The sequence below is a fragment of the Lathamus discolor genome, chromosome 5 (assembly GCF_037157495.1).
Source record: "Lathamus discolor isolate bLatDis1 chromosome 5, bLatDis1.hap1, whole genome shotgun sequence".
Classification (NCBI taxonomy): Eukaryota; Metazoa; Chordata; class Aves; order Psittaciformes; family Psittacidae; genus Lathamus; species Lathamus discolor.
The window spans coordinates 78,637,994-78,657,749 of NC_088888.1; positions in this window are offsets into that span (position 1 = coordinate 78,637,994).

The window sequence follows — 19,756 nt, forward strand, 5'->3', positions numbered from 1 at the left end:
TAAAGCTAGAATAAAAGACCTAGGGTAGCGTAGTTTAGAGAAGACAGTTACAAGTGGTGTAAGAGTGTATTAGATTATTTGACCTTTCTTTTCCCCTGTGCATCGTATTATCTGAGAGATAATAATCTGATTACAAATATGACCATGTACATAATTCGATCACTCTGACCTTGTAAAACCATTACAGTAATTTGCAGAATATGTAGTGTATTCAAATACAACCCCACATGGCATTATCAAGGCTTAAAATGAAATAAATAGAAACCTAAGATTTTGGCATCAGGTTACCTAATTTGCATGCCATAGCTAAACAAAATAAAATCAGTAAATACATGCAGTGAAGCTGAATTAGTGCTACTGCTACAATCTTCCATCTTTGAACTGCCAATTTTTGTGATTTGCTCTGAAAAAAAGTCTTCAACCCAAGGTTTTGCATATAAGTACATACCGATATTTCTTTAGGAGAAAATGTTTACAATATCAAATGCTTAAGTGCTTTCAGACAACAAAATCGCAATAAATGCTTTTCAAAATAGCTATTTAAAGCTCTGGATAGACTTTGCAAATAGGCCATAGTCATAAGGTCTGCAAGTCCTCAGATGTCTATATATCATAGATGGACTTATGCACATAGATGTCCATAGATGTCCAGTGCACATCAGAATTTAACTTTGTTGAGTAAGTTATATAGATAGAATGCAATGAAAGTGACAAAATTAACCTCTTGCCACACGGTTTTACACTGATAGTCTTGTAACAATTTAAAATCATATTACAAGGTCAGCCAATACACATTAGTATACATTGAATTCACTATACGGAAAAAGGGAATACCAGCATAATTGCAATCCTATAAATCTGTAAACTCACCAATTCAATGGAAGTTATTTTTGCAGCTCTACCCCTGTCTACCGATTAATATTTTAAAATCAATTCTTTTTCATTCCTAAAATTTTGTTCATGAAAACATACTTACACTGTAGTTATTGAAATATGTATGTCCACATGCTGGCTTTACTGTGGATAAATTTCAGCTCTTAAGACTTTGTTTTGCTGAAAAAAAAAAAAACCCTGAAATTCACAAATTATAGGGTGGCAGCATTTTCATTGTAGAATATTCTGTCTCCTTCAAAATTTACATAAGACCGACGTGTTGTTGAATATCAGCTTTTGAATTCTTTGGCCAAATTGAGATTCTGCCCCAGAAGTGATTTTTGGCATTTCTCTTCAGCTAATGAAGCAGCAATTATGGATGCTTTCAAGCAATAAAAATGAGAGCAGTCAGTTTAGCCAATTGCTAAACATCTAGATGAGAGTACTTATCATGCCACCCTCTATTCCACGAAACTACACATGAAGTGGGGAAAAAAAGTCAGCTTAATAAAAATTTACATTTCTGTAAATTTTAAGGAACAGCATAGGCAAGTTATACTAAAGTAAGGCAAGTCTGTGTACAAAATATAGCCAGAGTAATTTCCATAGCATGAGAGAAAGACAGAAAAAGAGACATAAATAAATACATAAATAGACATATAACATTATTCTTATACCCTCTTTCCCTTTTATTCCTTTCCATTTTAAGGTATAATGTACATTAAAAAAAAAAACAAACCAAACCAACCAACCAACCAAAAAAACAAAAAAACAACAACAAACCCTCACCCCCAAAAAACAAACAAAAATGAAGAAGAAAACTAACCAACCAAACAAAAAAATGCCCCCCAAACAAATACCAAAACCACAAACATTTCCAGAGAAAATTATATTACAAAAATTATTCCAGTGAAAGACTATGCTGAATGACTTTTTGTTTCTTTTTCCATAATTGTCATGAAGAAGAAGCTTCTGGAAGAAGCCAGTTTGTTCCAGGTTTGTTTGAAAAACAATTAAGGGAACAATCCATATTAAAATGGCCATCATTATTTTTAATTTAACTAAAAATATGCATAATTTAATACATCTACTGCAGCATAATTGCTTCCACTATAAATGTTTCAGTTCCCTACCTTCCCTGCAAGTGTAACAATGCAGTCAGTGATTAAATGCAAAATAAAATCCAGACTTCTGATTTAAATACTGCCATAAGAAAACAATTGTGAAAATCACGTACCAAGGCAATGAATTAATTCTGCTCACTGAGAGTGAGAATGAGCAGAAGATGTGAACTGCACCACCCAGTTCTTAGAAGGCAGATGCAGGGACTGTGAGAATGAAGACCTTGGGCCCACTGTAGGAGAGGATCTGGTTCGAGACCATCTTCAAAATCTGAACGCACACAAGTCCGTGGGACCTGATGGAATCCATCCGCGGGTCCTGAAGGAGCTGGCGAATGAAGTTGCTAAGCCACTGGCCATCGTATTTGAAAAATCATGGCAGTCAGGTGAAGTTCCCGATGACTGGAAAAAGGGAAATATATCCCCCATTTTCAAGAAAGGGAAAATGGAAGACCCGGGGAATTACAGACCAGTCAGTCTCACCTCTGTGCCTGGTAAAATATTGGAGCACATTCTCCTGGACAGCATGCTAAGGCACATGAAAAACAACAAGGTGCTTGGTGACAGCCAGCATGGCTTCACTAAGGGGAAATCCTGCCTGACCAATTTGGTGGCCTTCTATGATGGGGCTACAGAACTGATGGATAAGGGTAAAGCAGTTGATGTCATCTACCTGGACTTGTGCAAAGCGTTTGACACTGTCCCACACAACATCCTTCTCTCTAAATTGGAGAGACATCAATTTGATGGATGGACCACTCGGTGGATAAAGAACTGGCTGGACGGCCGCACACAAAGAGTTGTACTCAATGGCTCGATGTCCGGCTGGAGACTGGTAATGAGTGGTGTCCGTCAGGGATCGGTGTTGGGACCGGTCTTGTTTAACATCTTCATCGTTGACATGGACAGTGGGATTGAGTGCGCCCTCAGCAAGTTTGCCGATGACACCAAGCTGTGTGTTTCGGTTGATATGCTGGAGGGAAGGAATGTCATCCAGAGGGACCTTGACACGCTTGTGAGGTGGGCTGATGCCAACCTTATGAAGTTCAACCACGACAAGTGCAGGGTCCTACACCTGGGTCGGAGGAATCCCAGGCACAGCTACAGACTGGGCAAAGAAGAGATTCAGAGCAGCCCTGCAGAGAAGGACTTGGGGATGCTGGTCGATGAGAAAATGAACATGAGCCGGCAGTGTGCGCTCGCAGCCCAGAAAGCCAACCGTATCCTGGGCTGCATCAAAAGGAGTGTGACCAACAGGTCGAAGGAGGTGATCCTGCCCCTCTACTCTGCTCTTGTGAGACCTCACCTGGAGTATTGTGTGCAGTTCTGGTGTCCTCAACATAAAAAGGACATGGAACTGTTGGAACAAGTCCAGAGGAGGGCCACGAGGATGATCAGGGGACTGGAGCACCTCCGGTATGAAGACAGGCTGAGGAAGTTGGGGCTGTTCAGCCTGGAGAAGAGAAGGCTGCGTGGGGACCTCATAGCAGCCTTCCAGTACCTGAAGGGGGCCTATAGGGATTCTGGGGAGGGACTCTTCATCAGGGACTGTAGTGACAGGACAAGGGGTAATGGGTTAAAACTTAAACAGGGGAAGTTTGAATTGGCTATAAGGAGGAAATTCTTTCCTGTTAGGGTGGTGAGACACTGGAATGGGTTGCCCAGGGAGGTTGTGAGTGCTCCATCCCTGTCTGTGTTCAAGGCCAGGTTGGATGAAGCCTTGTGTGGGATGGTTTAGTGTGAGGTGCCCCTGTCTATGGCAGGGGGGTTGGAACTAGATGATCTTGAGGTCCTTTCCAACCCTATTCTATGATTCTATGATTCTATGTATCAAATTAATAATACTTTAGACCATAGACTCATGGCAATTCATGATTGGGTCATAATCCTGAAATTCCAAACTCCTCATTTATACAAGTTTTCCTGTAAAAATTTGTAGTAATCAGAGTTCCTAAATATTTATTGAAGGAAACACTAACAGTGTTGACACTAACAGGCATGCTGATAGTGTCATAGATCACTAATAATAGTCTCCTAGTGGGTAAACTAGAAATATATAAATCAGTTATTTTTTTCTGATCAGTGAAAAAAAATTTAAAAAAAAGGAAGAAAAAGTTTGTTTAGGATTGACTACTTAGCATTAATCCAATGTAACTCTTTTGCTGTTGTTGTTAGCAAAGCTGAAAAAACCCTTCTGGTCACTGTGAACTGGGAAAGAAGAGAAAACTAAAGGTTAAAATGGCAAATTCAGGGAAGATGATGATAAAAGTCAGTGGTTGCTAAATCTAGACAGGCTGCCATAGAAATTAAAAAAAGAATTATAGCAACCCACAACTCAAGGGGAGATTTTAGTCTAGTGGAGTACTAAGGCAAGAAGTCTATCAACTTTACTCTTGGCAAAGTTTGTCTTACTGAAAATACTCCCACATTGTTTCATTCCACATATATTTTTAACTCACAACTCTCTGTCCTGACCAGAAACTTTTGCAAACACTCTAAGCCTCAACAAAATACTGAAATACTTTGTGGCTTATTATGCTTAAGGAGCCATCTATTGCATGCTGTAAGGAAATCAGGTAACACTACTCCAGTCGGAAAGATTATATCAGTCCCATACAAAAATAAAGATCATCTAAAAATTTTGTTGGTCTAGGATAGACATGATACAGGTTTAGAGACCTGTAGCTGGCCTTTCTACATCCAAAGATGGCCTTTCCTGCTAGACTCTCTGAGAATAGGAAAAGAAGGCACAAGGCCATCACCAACATTCAGAAAAACTAGCCTGATACAGACACTCAATTTCTCTGGATTGTTCATGAAATTCCACTAAAATGTCATTAAACTATCAAAAAGAGAGGAAGAGGGGAAAATAAAGAAGACATGTACTCACCACTCAGTAGATGCTTTGTCTTGGTAGCCAGATTCCATTTTTTCCCTTGTCTTCACATTATGTGATAAACTTTTCAGTATACTTTCCATGCAATGGTCATCCCATGGGTCTGATGATTTAGGGACAATAGCTTTTTTTTTTCTTTGTCCCATAACAGGCAAAACTACTTGTTTCAACAGAAGACCTCCTCTAATGAACTCGTTTGTGTGAGAGCAGACTTAAAATTTGTCGTGTACTTTCTGAGAAGAATCTGGAACACTTAGATTGTGGAAATGACAAATGCTTCAAACAGTTAAATTCTAAAAATTATATATGGATTTTTTGTTGGTGGTAGTTTTATGGGGTTTTTGTTTTTTGTTTGTTTGTTTAACTGACATTCAGTCCTAAGTTATTTCACCTGGGCAAAAGTTTAATTCAGGGTCAAACTGGATTCCTCCAAAAGTTCCATTCACCTGGCTGTTTTCAGCAGGAAGCTGAAAGGAAACGGGGAAGAAAATGAATACAAAATTCAAGCAGTTTATTTCCTGGGAATGGTAATGTCATTTAAGACAATGGAATTTTTGGGCTGCAGTGGAGCTGACAGCATAACTCTGGCTGCACAATTTCTTTCACCCCAAAGGTCGTTTATTAACTTCAGTAACTCTAAAATGCCACCTAACTGATGGTGGATGGATTCAAGTGCCTCTGCACTTGACTTTGGTATTTGGATTCTGAACTCTATAAATTGCAACTTGGCTATAAAATGAGAGAAGCTTTAAGTCACAATGTGCATAAAGGAGTTATTGAAAAAAAAAACAAGTACTACATCTTGCTTGTACTAATTGCTTATGTGGGCTAAAGAACTGCTACAAGCTGAGATTATGTGCCTTTTGTTTCTTAACACAGGAAAGCCCAGAGGAAAGGGGAGATATTGTTCTAGTTTGGTTTAGAAAACAATAATATTTGTAAGACTAGAACAGAACATTTTCATACATCCTGTGAGTTGTCCCTGTGTGGGGGAAAATTATGTGTTTAGAGGTTGTGCACTAAGAAAACAACTACCTGTTTCAGCTAGCAGTTACCTGATCAATAGAGTCAGACCCAAATTTTGAAATAGGTTTTGCAATGCGTATATGCAAAGTCATGGAAAATTCCTATAGATAAGTAAATAGTGAAAGTCATACTCCCCATTTCAGTCAAAACCCTGTACAGTAGAGTAGGAATTAAATAAGTGGAGTTCTACAGAAGTGGTATGGGTTTCTGAATAAATCATAGGAGCATCTACACCATTTAAAGATAATTCAGGGTGTCTGGAGTACATAAATTTATCCATGGGCTCTCAGCTCATTGGGCCTTTAGAGGAAATCATCTCACTGACTTCAGTTTTAGTTACTTTATTTTAATGTGAAACACCTCATCTTCAACACCAATAAATTAGTATTTTCTTAGGTTAAAATTATTATAAATCAATTCAACTGTGTAGGCAAGGAATGAGTACAGTTAGCTGAGTCCCAGGGGTCCTCAGAAGTAGCATATAAATCTCTGCACATTCTTAAACTGACAGTACTTTGGCAATCACTACAGAGAGGGCTCTAAGGAAAGCCAGAGCCTGCAAATCACTGTAGTGCAGGAGAACTGACAGAAAGCTGATCATGTTTGCTTGGTCTGAATTGGATTGCCTATAAAAAAAATTGTATTGCACAAAAATGTGGCCCACATCTGTTGTTACAATCTGATTTCATAAGGAAATTGATTTGAAGTATTGTTTTGTTAAGGAAAAGGAAACAAGGAGGACTCTTTAAGCCTAAGTTGCATTTCTCCACCACATTTTTCTGTGCAAGTACTTTGTCACAGATATCCTCATAGGCAGTGAAATACTATTTTCCAGTTATGCCTCAGCATCAGGACCCTGCCTATTCCATCACTATAGATAAAGCACTTCATCCTGTACCTTGCAAGCAGCTGTCAACCAAGAACTTCTGAGACAATTTTGGAAAGAGATATTGAGACTCGTAGATGTAACTTCAACCAAAGGGAAAAAAAAAAAAAAAAAAAAGAAAAGAAAGAAAAAGAAAATTATCAATGTTAAGGCTTTTTGCAGGAAAGTATTATGTTGTTATTTCTTATGGTGTCCTAATGAAACAATGTGTTCTCAAGACATTCCCACAATCTCTGAGACTAATGCCAGTAACCTGATTGAAAACACAGGAATAACCTGTAGATTCCCAACTCATGCAAATTCTTCTTCCCTGTTTTTCAGTTGTTCAGTATTAGTCTGAGACACTAACCTAGATCCAAAATCAAAGAAAATCAATGGCCAAGGAGGGTAACTCGTTGCATGTCTGAGGTTTCCATTTCTTCTGCATGTTTCACTTTTTCTTCTTTTTTTTTATTTATTTCATGGACAGTTGAAGACCCCAATTTATTGAAATCAGGAGGAAAAAAGGCTTGGAACCATTAGATAGCTACAAAAAATCAGTTTAGAATTCACTACTGGAGCTCTTCTACAAAAAGTTAAAATGGCAACTGCAGTAACAATAGAATAGGGAGCTTACAGAGCAGCTTACCTCCAATGACCAAATACCTGAAAGACTGCGGTGCTTCACACTCAGTGCATGGTTACTGTGATGTGTGTCCTGGGTTTAGCAGTAGCAGTGATTTTTCTCCTTCTTAGTAGCTGCTGCAGTGCTGTGGTTTTGACTTTCAGCCTGGGAACAGTGCTGATAACACCGATGTTTTTAGTTGCTGCTCAGTAATATTTACTCTGACCAAGGACTTTCTGAGTCTCATGCTCTGACAAGGAGGAGGAGAAGCTAGGAGGAAGCAGAGACAGGACACCTGACCCAAACTAGCCAAAGAGGTATTCCATACCACAGCACATCATGACCACTATGTAAACTGGGGGCAGTTACCCAAGAGGGCTAGATCACTGCTCAGGTTGGGCTGGGTATTGATCTGCAGGTGGTGAGCAGTTGTATTCTCTCCCCTTGTTATTTCCCTTATCATTATTATCATTGGTGGTAGCAGCAGTGATTTGTGTTATACCTTAGTTACTGGGCTGTTCTTATCTCAGCACATGGGAGTTACATGCTTTCCATTCTCCTCCTCATCCCTCAGAGAGCAGGGGAAGAAAGGCTGGGGCGGGGAGTGAGTGAGCGGCTACGTGGCTCTGGGTTGCTGGTTGGGCTTAAACCATGAGAATGTGTTATGCTTGCTTATACCACCCTTTCCAGATAAGGCCCCTCAAATGACTTCTGTGGAAGGCTACCTTGCCCTCCAAACAGCAGCTGCCCTCCTCGGCAGACAGCTGCTGAGTTAATAGATTCTCTGCTAATAGGGTGGCAATTTCACATGCATGGTTGTAGGATTTCATAAATTTTCTAGGGAAAGTGGAGTTTCTTATAAGTTAAGTATGTTTTGTGTTTGTCTGTTGATCTTATCTGGAGTGCCTGACATCTTAACAACTCCGGTAATCTCAGTAAATGCACCTATTTCTGAAAAGCATAGCATGTAGCTATAGCACCCTGATCTTATGATAGCACAAAGTTAGCAACATAGGAATTCTCTATCTGATACTCAGCAACACATCATATTTTTCACCTGTATGTTCTTGTATTGGAACAAATAATCTAGAATATTTGCGTAGTTTCCATCCTGGGAGTTTTTGCAAGACCTAACTAGATAAAGCACCAAGCAGCTCCAGAACTCAAAGCTGGCCCTGCTTTGAGCAGAAGGTTGAAAGGGCGACCTTCTGAGGTCTTTTCCAGTCTCATTTTAACTATGATCCTATGTAAGGTTGCCCATTTTAAATTTTGCAAGTTTTGCTGGTGCTTGTGAGAAGGTTGTAAGTAGAAGATAAAATCTTTCAATGTTGAACCTATCAACAGGTCATCTGACTGTACGTGTAATTTTATTCTGACAGAAAATGTCTGCTAACATGGTCCTTTATTTATGTTTCCAGTTGACTGGTTTTGATCAGGTTGGATGGCATAAACTCAAAGCAAATTTTGCAATGGATATTTTGTCTGCACAAGCATACGCAGTGTACCGTGGGCATTCACTAGCTGCTTCAAAATATCATTTGCGTTGTGAGTTGTGCAAATCATCATCTGACTTGCATGAAACAGCTCCATAGCTCTCTTATTAGATAGTAGAGACCTGAAAAAGAAAGGCTGACAGATAGATTACAAGCTCCTTGTGCTTCTGCTAAGAGAGATGGAGAAATAAACTGGGAGTTGTCACAATAAAAAAAAAAAAGGAAAAAAAAAACCCTGACAAACATCCATCCCCCTGCCTTTCTGTTTGTCTGAGTAAAGTAGCCCATATGAAATGTGCTGTCTGGAGGATCAATTCCTCCAATGCAGTAGACACATATATGTCACAGCTCTTAGCTACTTGCTATGCTCTATATGCTATATCCTTCTGTCTGTCTGTCTGAGTAAATTTGCCCAGCTGAAATGTGCTGTCTGGAACATCTCTTCCTCCAGTGCAGAAAATACATACATGCCAGAGCTCTTAGCTACTTACTATGCTCTATAGCCTATATCCTTCTGTCACAACGTGCTTTTCCACATAAACAGGCTATATGGTGCTTCAGCTGTGCAGTTACACTTGGATTCAGGAGCTGCTATGCCTACCTTTTCACTTGATCAATTTGACATTTGGTCTTGAGACTTGTGAGCATGAGTCATGAGTTTTCTTAGTTTCAAAACCCTTTCTCATGTCTTGCAAGATCAAGCCATCAACTGGAACTGCTGTTGAGAAGGATATTCTACTAGAAATGTTTTAAAACAGTTTAACATCAACTCCTAGCCTTCTGAGAAGCATGTTGATGATATGTCCCTTGTCAAAGTAATAGGAATTTATTTTGATACCAGTTATGCACGATGGTGAGGACCCTTTATGGGAGAGAGAAGTGGGAATGATTGGATACAGGGAGGGGTGATGAGTCAGCTGATATGACATGCGTGAGGGATAGAGATAGAAAGTTCTGCACCAAGGGGAATGAAGCAGGGTGTGTGAGAGAGAGAGAGTGAGGGTTCAGGACTCTTTCTGGATCTTGATAAAAAAAAGGCCCAACAACAAATGGCTTAATAAAATAGGGTTTGGGGTTTTTTTTTTAGTAAGATAGAATACAAAAAGGATCACAGATATTGCAAGTAATATCTTACGTTCCTTCATATGCTGGGAACCCAATGCTTGTGCAACAATGATGGATGTAGTTTTCATAGTATGCTGTAGGAAAATCCATCTTGGGTTTGTCTCTCTCACCTCCTCTCTGTTTGCCTTCCTACCCTGCCCAGAGCAGAACATTGGTGATGTTGGTCAGTGTTATACATTTCTCAACAGTTTCTCTCAAAAGGACAGACAATAAGCACAAACTGACTTACAGGAAGTTTCATTTAAACACAGTAAAATGTATTTTTAGTGTGAGTGCAGTCAAACACTGTTACAGCTTCTATAGAGGGGCTGTTGCGTCTCCATGTTTGGAGACACTTGAAACCTCTTTTATTCTATCCAACCTGCACTGGTTGAGCCTGCTTTGAGGAGTGGGATTTAGTTGGATTATCTCCGGAGGCCCCACTCCCATTCACTAATTCTCTGAACCAGAGTAATAGATGATTTGTAGCTTTTGAAATTTAAGTCATTATTAAGACAAAAGAAACAAGACCTTTTACTATCCAGCTAGTATGCTATGCAGAACATTAAAAATGAAAAAATGTAGGATGTGCCTGAACCAAATTATTCAGAAGCTGAGAAATGTAAATTATGTGACTTCCTTAGCAAACTTTTTTTAACACGTTCATGAAAAGTGATATCTAACAGTTTCCTTTATATCCTTATGCAATCTTTTTAACTCTTTAATCAGCATTACTCATTAAATCAGGCAGCTATTCTAATCACACAGTGAACACAGTATCACCTATCTCCCTGTGGTCACAGATTTTGATCCAGCAAAAGAAATGGTTAAAGATTGAGTTTTATTATTTTCATCTTTACAATTAGTGAACAATGAAGTTGTAGTTACTATTAACTTTGAAGTGGTAAGTTTAAAATACTTCAGTGTCTTTAAGCTACAGAAAAAAATCTTCTTAGCAATTTCTATATTCAGAGCACATCTCCAAGCAACTGTGCCTGCAGCTGTGATTACTCAGCAGTTATTTAAAAGAGGCTTCAGGTATCACAAGTTGGATCCCTAGATAATGCACTTTCAATGTACAGTTCTGAAGATTTCTACTTAAGTATTTTGCCCTTCCTCATATACCAACTTTGTGGCAGAGGCAGAGACAGAAACCAATTTCCCAAGCTTACATTTATCTTCCTTAACCTTCTAAGTCTTTTCTTTTTAGGCCATCCCCCTTATTCTCTGTGTAACACTCAACTTCCTTATCAAATGAGGCAAGGGCGCAGGTGTCTCCAATACAGAGCCTTAATTCACCCCAGTGTACTGGACAGATGTACCCTGTGTAGTAAGAGGCACATGTTGTCTTTTGGAACTGTGCCACTGAATAAAGAGATCACCAAAAAGTGCACAGTCTGAGAGCTAAATTATATTTGTGCTAATGACCCTGTTTTCCTGGGCTGTGGTAACAACACTGACCATATTTCCTTCCAGCACAGTGCGTGTGTATGGACAAATCCCCTGTTCCTCTCCACATTTAAAACCAACATGAAAGGAAAAAATCATATAGCAACAAATAAAGTTCACTTCCCTGTAATCAGCAAGGGCTTTAAATCTTCTACTTTCACCTTTTAAGCCAACATATGACTGTAGCCTTAACACTTTTACATATGAAGCAACCAATAGATGGAGAGAAACTGTGCTCTTTGCGACTTGGGGGTGTTGGTCGATGAGAAAATGAACATGAGCCGGCTTCAGTGCGCACTTGCAGCCCAGAAAGCCAACCATATCCTGGGCTGCATCAAAAGGAGAGTGACCAGCAGGTCAAAGGAGGTGATCCTGCCCCTCTACTCTGCTCTCCTGAGACCTTGCCTGGAGTATTGTGTGCAGTTCTGGTGTCCTCAACATCAAAAGGACATGGAACTGTTGGAACAAGTCCAGAGGAGGGCCACGAGGATGATCAGGGGACTGGAGCACCTCCCGTATGAAGACAGGCTGAGGAAGTTGGGGTTGTTCAGGCTGGAGAAGTGTGAAGGGGGGCCTATAGGGATTCTGGGGAGGGAGTCTCCATCAGGGACTGTAGTGACAGGACAAGGGGTAACGGGTTAAAACTTAAACAGGGGAAGTTTAGATTGGACATAAGGAAGAAGTTCTTTACGGTTAGGGTGGTGAGACACTGGAATGGGTTGCCCAGGGAAGCTGTGAACGCTCCATCCCTGGCAGTGTTCAAGGCCAAGCTGAACAGAGCCTTGGGTGGTATGGTTTAGTGTGAGGTGTCCCTGCCCATGACAGGGGGGTTGGAACTAGATGATCTTAAGGTCCTTTCCAACCCTAACTATTCTATGTTTCTATGTTTCTATGAAATTTCAGTGATTTGTTGATCACAGATAAATGGCAAGGCACCACCTCCTGAGCAGCGTTGCAGTAGTAGCTACATACAACTTTTTTCATGACCTCAGCCCAACTTATACGTTTTGGTTCTTCTCTTATCCTTGTCATTTCCTGTGGCTAGTGTTCTTAGACCTGAGCAAATTACAGTAGAGTTTAATGTTTGCTACTGAGTGCTCTGAAACTGTCCTAATTTCCACTATCTGGGAAAATTTGACATGAAGTTCAGGATGGTCAGAATTTCATCCAAATACATAGAATTCTTTCCCCCCTCCTTTTAGACTGATAACACTGGTCAATCACATTGTATAGGTCTAAATTAACACTCCTCTAGTGGCTGTCAAGGCTCGCAGGCTAGGCTTCAAGGAGCAATTTTTCGTAGGATATCAATTAAGTGCTCAATAGAGAAGGAGAAAATAGACATAAATGTGGAGGAGCTGTGCTAACTCCCATAGTGTATCTCTGTGTAAATTCCACTTACACTGAAAGAAAGATTGCTGAAAAAAACATGTCAGAATAACCCCCACATAGGATGAGGTCCCTAGCAGGCAAATTCCATGTATATTTATAAGAACAACTTGCGATGATAGTTAGATTTTCCAAGGTTTTCTGAGGGGGAATAAAAGACTCATTGCACACAGAGTGCAAGCAAAAAGAACTGCAGTGCTTAGTTGTTCTGTTCTCCTTGCTGTGCAGGAGCAGTATTTATTTTAAATCCCACTTGATTTGATCACACTTCCAAACTGAAAATATCTTTATTACTTGCTGCATGTGTGACACAATCACTATTTACAGTTTCAGTTTAAAAGTGTTCCTTTGACTTCATCAGTGAATTACCTATTCTTAACAGTGTTGTCAAAATCTTCAGTCTAGATATATAAACTGGTAATGAAGTTTTTTAAGAAGTTTATTTCATCTAAATTGTATTGACAGCATTTGCTTATTCTGTCAAGAATTGTATGGGCCAGAATCACATCTGAGTAATGAAGTTCTATATTAATTTGTTTAGTTTTAAAATAAAATTACTCAGTTGTTTCTAAAGATCATAGAGAACTGGTCGGCATGCTTCTGACAGAACCAATCTCATACCAAAGATGATGGAAAGTGGCCTAGCAATGACCTCCGCCAGCTCCCTCAGCACCCGTGGGTGCATTCCATCCGGACCCATCGATTTACAGATGTCCAGTTTGCATAGCTGATCCCTAACCCAATCCTCATCTACCAAAGCAAACTCCTCCTTTGTCCTGACTCCTTCTGGGGCTATAGAAATCCGGGGCCCTCGGGGAGAGTCTGCAGGAGTAAAGACAGAGGCAAAGAAGGCATTCAGCACCTCTGCCTTCTTTATATCCTCTGTCTCCAGGGTACCCACTTCGTTCAGCAGTGGGCCTATATTGCCTCTTGTTTTAGTTTTATTTGCTATGTATTTGAAGAAGCCCTTTCTATTGTCTTTAACCCGACTAGCAAGATTGAGTTCCAAGGAGGCCTTAGCTGTCCTAATTGCCTCCCTACATCCTCTAACAACTGTCCTATATTCCTCCCAAGCGGCCAGCCCCTCCTTCCATAATCCATAGATTCACCTTTTCCACTTGAGTTTGCCCAGCAGCTCCTTGTTTAACCACGCCGGTCTCCTAGATCCCTTACTTGACTTCCTACTCATTGGGACGCTCCGATCCTGAGCTTGGAAGAAGCGGTCCTTGAACGCTAACCAACTATCTTGAGCCCCTTTACCGCCTAGTACACTTTCCCATGAGACTTCCCTTAGCAGTTGACTGAAGAGGCCAAAGTTGGCCCTTCGGAAATCCAGAACTGTGGCTTTGCTAGGTATTCTATTCCTCCCACACAGGATCCTAAACTCCACCATCTCATGGTCACTGCAGCCAAGGCTGCCATTGACCGTCACCACTTCGACCAAACCCTCCTTGTTGGCGAGTACTAAATCTAGCAGCGCTGCTCCCCTAGTTGGTACGTCCACCATTTGCATTAAGAAATTATCATCAATGCACTCGAGGAACCTCCTAGACTGGTGCTGAGGGAGCTGGCGGAGGTCATTGCTAGGCCACTTTCCATCATCTTTGGTAAGTCGTGGGAAATGGGCGAGGTGCCTGAGGATTGGCGGATGGCAAAGGTCACACCAATCTATAAGAAGGGCAAGAAGGAGGACCCGGGTAATTATAGACCGGTCAGCCTTACCTCCATCCCTGGAAAGATGATGGAACAACTTATTCTTGACTCCATCACTAGGCATATCAAGGATGAGGGGGTCATTAAGAACAGCCAACATGGTTTTATGAGGGGGAAGTCATGTATGACCAACCTTATAGCCTTCTATGAGGAAGTGACTAGGTGGAGGGATGATGGTAGAGCGGTAGATGTAGTTTTTCTTGATTTCAGTAAGGCATTTGATACTGTCTCCCACAGCATCCTCATAGATAAGCTAAGGAAGTGTGGGCTTGATGATCAAGTAGTGAGGTGGATCGAGAACTGGTTGAAAGGAAGAAGGCAGAGAGTTGTGGTCAATGGCGCAGAATCTAGCTGGAGGTCTGTGACTAGTGGAGTTCCTCAGGGGTCGGTGCTGGGACCGGTGCTGTTTAATATTTTCATCAATGACCTGGATGAGGGAACTGAGTGCACCCTCAGCAAGTTTGCTGATGACACAAAACTGGGAGGAGTGGCTGACACACCAGAGGACTGTGCTGCCATTCAGCGAGACCTGGACAGGCTGGAGAGTTGGGCGGGGAGAAACTTGATGAAATTTAACAAGGGCAAGTGTAGAGTCTTGCATCTGGGGAAGAACAACCCCATGTACCAGTACAGGTTGGGGGTTGATCTGCTGGAAAGTAGTGAAGGGGAAAGGGACCTGGGGGTCCTGGTGGATAGGAGGATGACCATGAGCCAGCAATGTGCTCTTGTGGCCAAGAAGGCAAATGGCATCTTAGGGTGCATTAGAAAGGGAGTGGTTAGTAGGTCAAGAGAGGTTCTCCTCCCCCTCTACTCAGCCTTGGTGAGGCCGCATCTGGAATATTGCGTCCAGTTCTGGGCCCCTCTGTTCAAGAAGGACAGGGAATTGCTTGAAGGAGTCCAGCGCAGAGCCACAAAGATGATTAAGGGAGTGGAACATCTCCCTTATGAGGAGAGACTGAGGGAGCTGGGTCTCTTTAGCTTGGAGAAGAGGAGACTGAGGGGTGACCTCATCAATGTTTACAAATATGTGAAGGGTAGGTGTCAGGATGATGGAGCTAGGCTTTTTTCAGTGATATCCAGTGATAGGACAAGGGGCAATGGGTGTAAACTGGAACATAGGAAGTTCCACGTTAACATCAGGAAGAACTTCTTTACTGTAAGAGTGACAGAGCACTGGAACAGGTTGCCCAGGGGGGTTGTGGAGTCTCCTACACTGGAAATATTCAAGGCCCGCCTGGACAAGTTCCTGTGTGATGTACTGTAGGTTACCCTGCTCTTGCAGGGGGGTTGGACTAGATGATCTTTTGAGGTCCCTTCCAACCCTTGGGATTCTGTGATTCTGTGTGATTCTGTGATAAGAATGAAGTGAGTCCTTGCTAAACTAGCAACAAGACCAGCAGCAATAGGAAAGTATCGTTTGAAAGCACCAAAGCTAAGTTCCTGTTTGCAGTCAGCAGGAATAAGACTAGAATATTTTTCTGTTGCTGAAGAAGAACAAGACTCTTGAATAACCAAATAATTTTAACTAGAGGCAGTAAATATAGAATCACAGGTGGGTTGGGTTGGAAAGGACCTTAAAGATCATCTAATTCCAACCCACCTGCCAGGGGCAGGGACACCTTCCACTAGACCAGGTTGCTCAAAGCCTGTCCAACCTGGCCTTGAACTCTTCCCAGGGATGAGGCAGCCACAGCTTCTCTGGGCAACCCGTTCCAGTGTCTCACCACCCTCACAGTAAACAGCTTATTCCTGATATCGAATTTGAATTTACCTTCTATTTTGAAGCCACTGCTCCTTGTCTTGTCACTACACACCCTTGTAAAAAGCCCCTTTCCAGATTTCCTGTAGTCCCCCTTTAGGTCCTGGAAGGTTGCTTTAATGTCTCCTAGGAGCCTTCTTTTCTCCAGGCTTAACAAAGCCAACTCTTTCAGCCTGTCATCACAAGAGATGTGTTCCAGCCCCCTGATCATCTTCATAGCTCTCCTCTGGACTCGCTCCAACACGCCTATGTCCTTCTTTCGTTGAGGCCTCAGAGCTGAATGCAGTACTCCAGGTGGGGTCTCACAAGAGCAGAGTAGAGGGGGGAGAATCACTTCCCTTGACCTGCTGATATGATTTGATATGCCCAAGTTCTACGGTACCTTTTATGATTAAAAGTTTATTGTGAATGGTCTCCTATTTGCTACTTTTGAGCTCACTGCCAGTGACCTCCAGGAATGCACTCTAGTTTTTTTGCAATAAGAACATATTCCAGCCAGCAATAATGATGCTCCAGATCGAAGTAATTGTAAGTAAAGGAAATGTCATCAGTCAAAAGTCTCACTGTCTAGAGCTAACCTTGAGCTTTGATGTTCTTTTGCAAAGGCCATTCGCCGTCACTCTCTTTTGCTCTAAGGCCCTTACTGATCTCTTTTCTGAAAGGTCTTTATAAAGGCAAGATCCTTCATTTATACATGGAAAAGATATAGTGAAAATGAAGAATAATTTCTGTGAAGGTGAAGATTTTTAGGAGTGTTTAAATGACTCAGGAACCACAACCCTAACTAAAAATGACACAAGGGCCTTTGAAAATACCCACCTATTTTTTCTTTCTTTCTTTCCTTCCCCTGAAAATAGAGGAATTTCTGACATAGGTTATATACAGCCAAGAATTGTAATGAGTGGTTCCATGTTTCTTGAAGATGAAGGACTCATCTGCTGAAATGTGAAATAATTGAAGTGCATTTCATACTTCATGTATATTTCATGCATATGAAAAATACTAAATTTCATTTAATACATTACATTTTCCTGCTGAAGTTCTAAATTTGCCCAAACAATCAGTATATAATTGAACAGAAACAGCTTGAAGTGAATATTTCATTACAAGGAATTTTTTCCTCAACTGTACTCAATAAACCAAAAATTACTCTGAGTTGCTTGTAAAACTAAAACAAATTTGGTCTTTTACACTCTTGTAATCTTGCAGCTCTAGTACAAACATTTATTCCAGGCAACAGTTTCAACTAGCTACAGTTGTCAGTTAGCTCATATCTCAAGTTGAAATGCATCACCTCACCAACCTAAATAAATTTCAAGCATATAAAAATTACTTTTGTTATGTTAGTTTTTTGTCCTATAAATGGTTATAAGTGAAATATACACATAAGAGAAAAAGCAACAGTACCCCCTGAGCAAGCACTTTGAGTGCTGTTGTTACATAGTAGTTATAAACAAACATATTTATTTCCAGAAATTACTTAGAAGAGTAATGCTCTTTCCTGTTACTTTTGTTGTTGTTGTTGTTGTTATTTTTTCTTAGAACAAAACACAAATCACCTAAATTGCATGGATTTTTAAAAATATCTATATAGAACCTCTGAGAAAAAAAAAAAAGAGGTTTCACTTCCATCTCTGGTAACAAAATATGCATCATCACATTCCTGTTATAAAATCCTGGATCACAGAAATCAACATGGAAGACAAATGTTATCATCTCTGCTACAAGGTAGCACTTCTTGAACAGATATTTGAGAGCAGTAGAAGTAACAGTACGGGGGGGACTGCCTATATTCCATATAAACAGGGATATTTTTATCAGTTAATTCTCATATTGAATATAGAAATAGATGGCAGAAAGTATTGACATAAATAGTCTTATGGGAAAAAGTGATTTCCCACTGTTATACAAAGTATGAAGAGAATAACCCATGTGTTTGAATAAGATAAATTTTGAATAAATTTTCAGTTTTGTTTAAGGAAAGCTTTTGAAGTCTTACATTAATTGCACTGTTAGTAGTATGAATCCCTTTTGATAATATTTAATTTTACACAAATCTCAATAATTTCAGTTCCATATCTCAGCTTTTATCATTCCTTTTTTGTTTAAGGAAAGCTTTTTTCAGTCTTATATTAATTGTACTGTCAGTAGTATGAAGCTCTTTTGGTAATATTTAACAATATTTATGTAATTCTCAATAAATTCAGTTCCATATCTTAGCTTTTATCATTCCTTTTTCTTCAAACTGTCAGTTAAGCTACATTAGTCAAAAGTTTCAATTACTTCTGGGATCTGTTGCTTATGGTAAGTCTATTGGCATAAAAGGGGATCTGTCTTCTGTTTCTAATCTCATTTACTCATATTTGTTCTTCCCACCCTCTTCCTTTCCATTCTCTTCAATACAGATGATTTCCACTTTCATTTCAAAGGAAGTGGGAAAAGGGCAGATCTTGAAAGCAAGGTTGGAAATTAGCTAGAAGCTACTTTCACAGGATTTTTTTCCAGCTTTTTGTGAACACTCTTCTCTAGCTAATAGAAAACAAGGTTTGTTTCATAAGACAGGTTTATGAAAGCAAACCAGACAAAAATTCATTAAGGTCCTGGGAGGACATCATGATAAAGGAAATTTTCATATAATTTGTCTTTCACAAGAGGATAAATTGTGTAAAAGGCTGCCAACATCTCAAGGAAATAAGGTGCCTCTTCACTGAGAACAGGACAAGTACTAATGGGTTATATTACTGAAGCATGGGACATTTACCTGGACTTGTCATCTACCTGGACTTGTGCAAAGCGTTTTACACTGTCCCACACAGCATCCTTCTCTCTAAATTGGAGATATACCAATTTGATGGATGGACAACTCGGTGGATAAAGAACTGGCCGGATGGCCGCACACAAAGAGTTGTGGTCAATGGCTCAATGTCTGGCTGGAGACCGGTAACAAGTGGAGACCCTCAGGGATCAGAGTTGGGACTGGTCTTGTTCAACATCTTCATCGCTGACATGGACAGTGGGATTGAGTGCGCCCTCAGCAAGTTTGCTAATGACACCAAGCTGTGTGGTCCGGTTGATATGCTGGAGGGAAGGGATGCCATCCAGAGGGACCTTGACATGCTTGTGAGGTGGGCTGATGCCAACCTTACGAAGTTCAACCACGACAAGTGCAAGGTCCTACACCTGGGTCAGAGCAATCCCAGGCACAGCTACAGACTGGGCAAAGAAGAGATTCAGAGCAGCCCTGCAGAGAAGGACTTGGGGGTGCTGGTCGATGAGAAAATGAACATGAGCTGGCTTCAGTGTGCGCTCGCAGCCCAGAAAGCCAACCGCATCCTGGGCTGCATCAAAAGGAGCGTGACCAGCAGGTTGAAGGAGGTGATCCTGCCCCTCTACTCTGCTCTTGTGAGACCTCACCTGGAGTATTGTGTGCAGTTCTGGTGTCC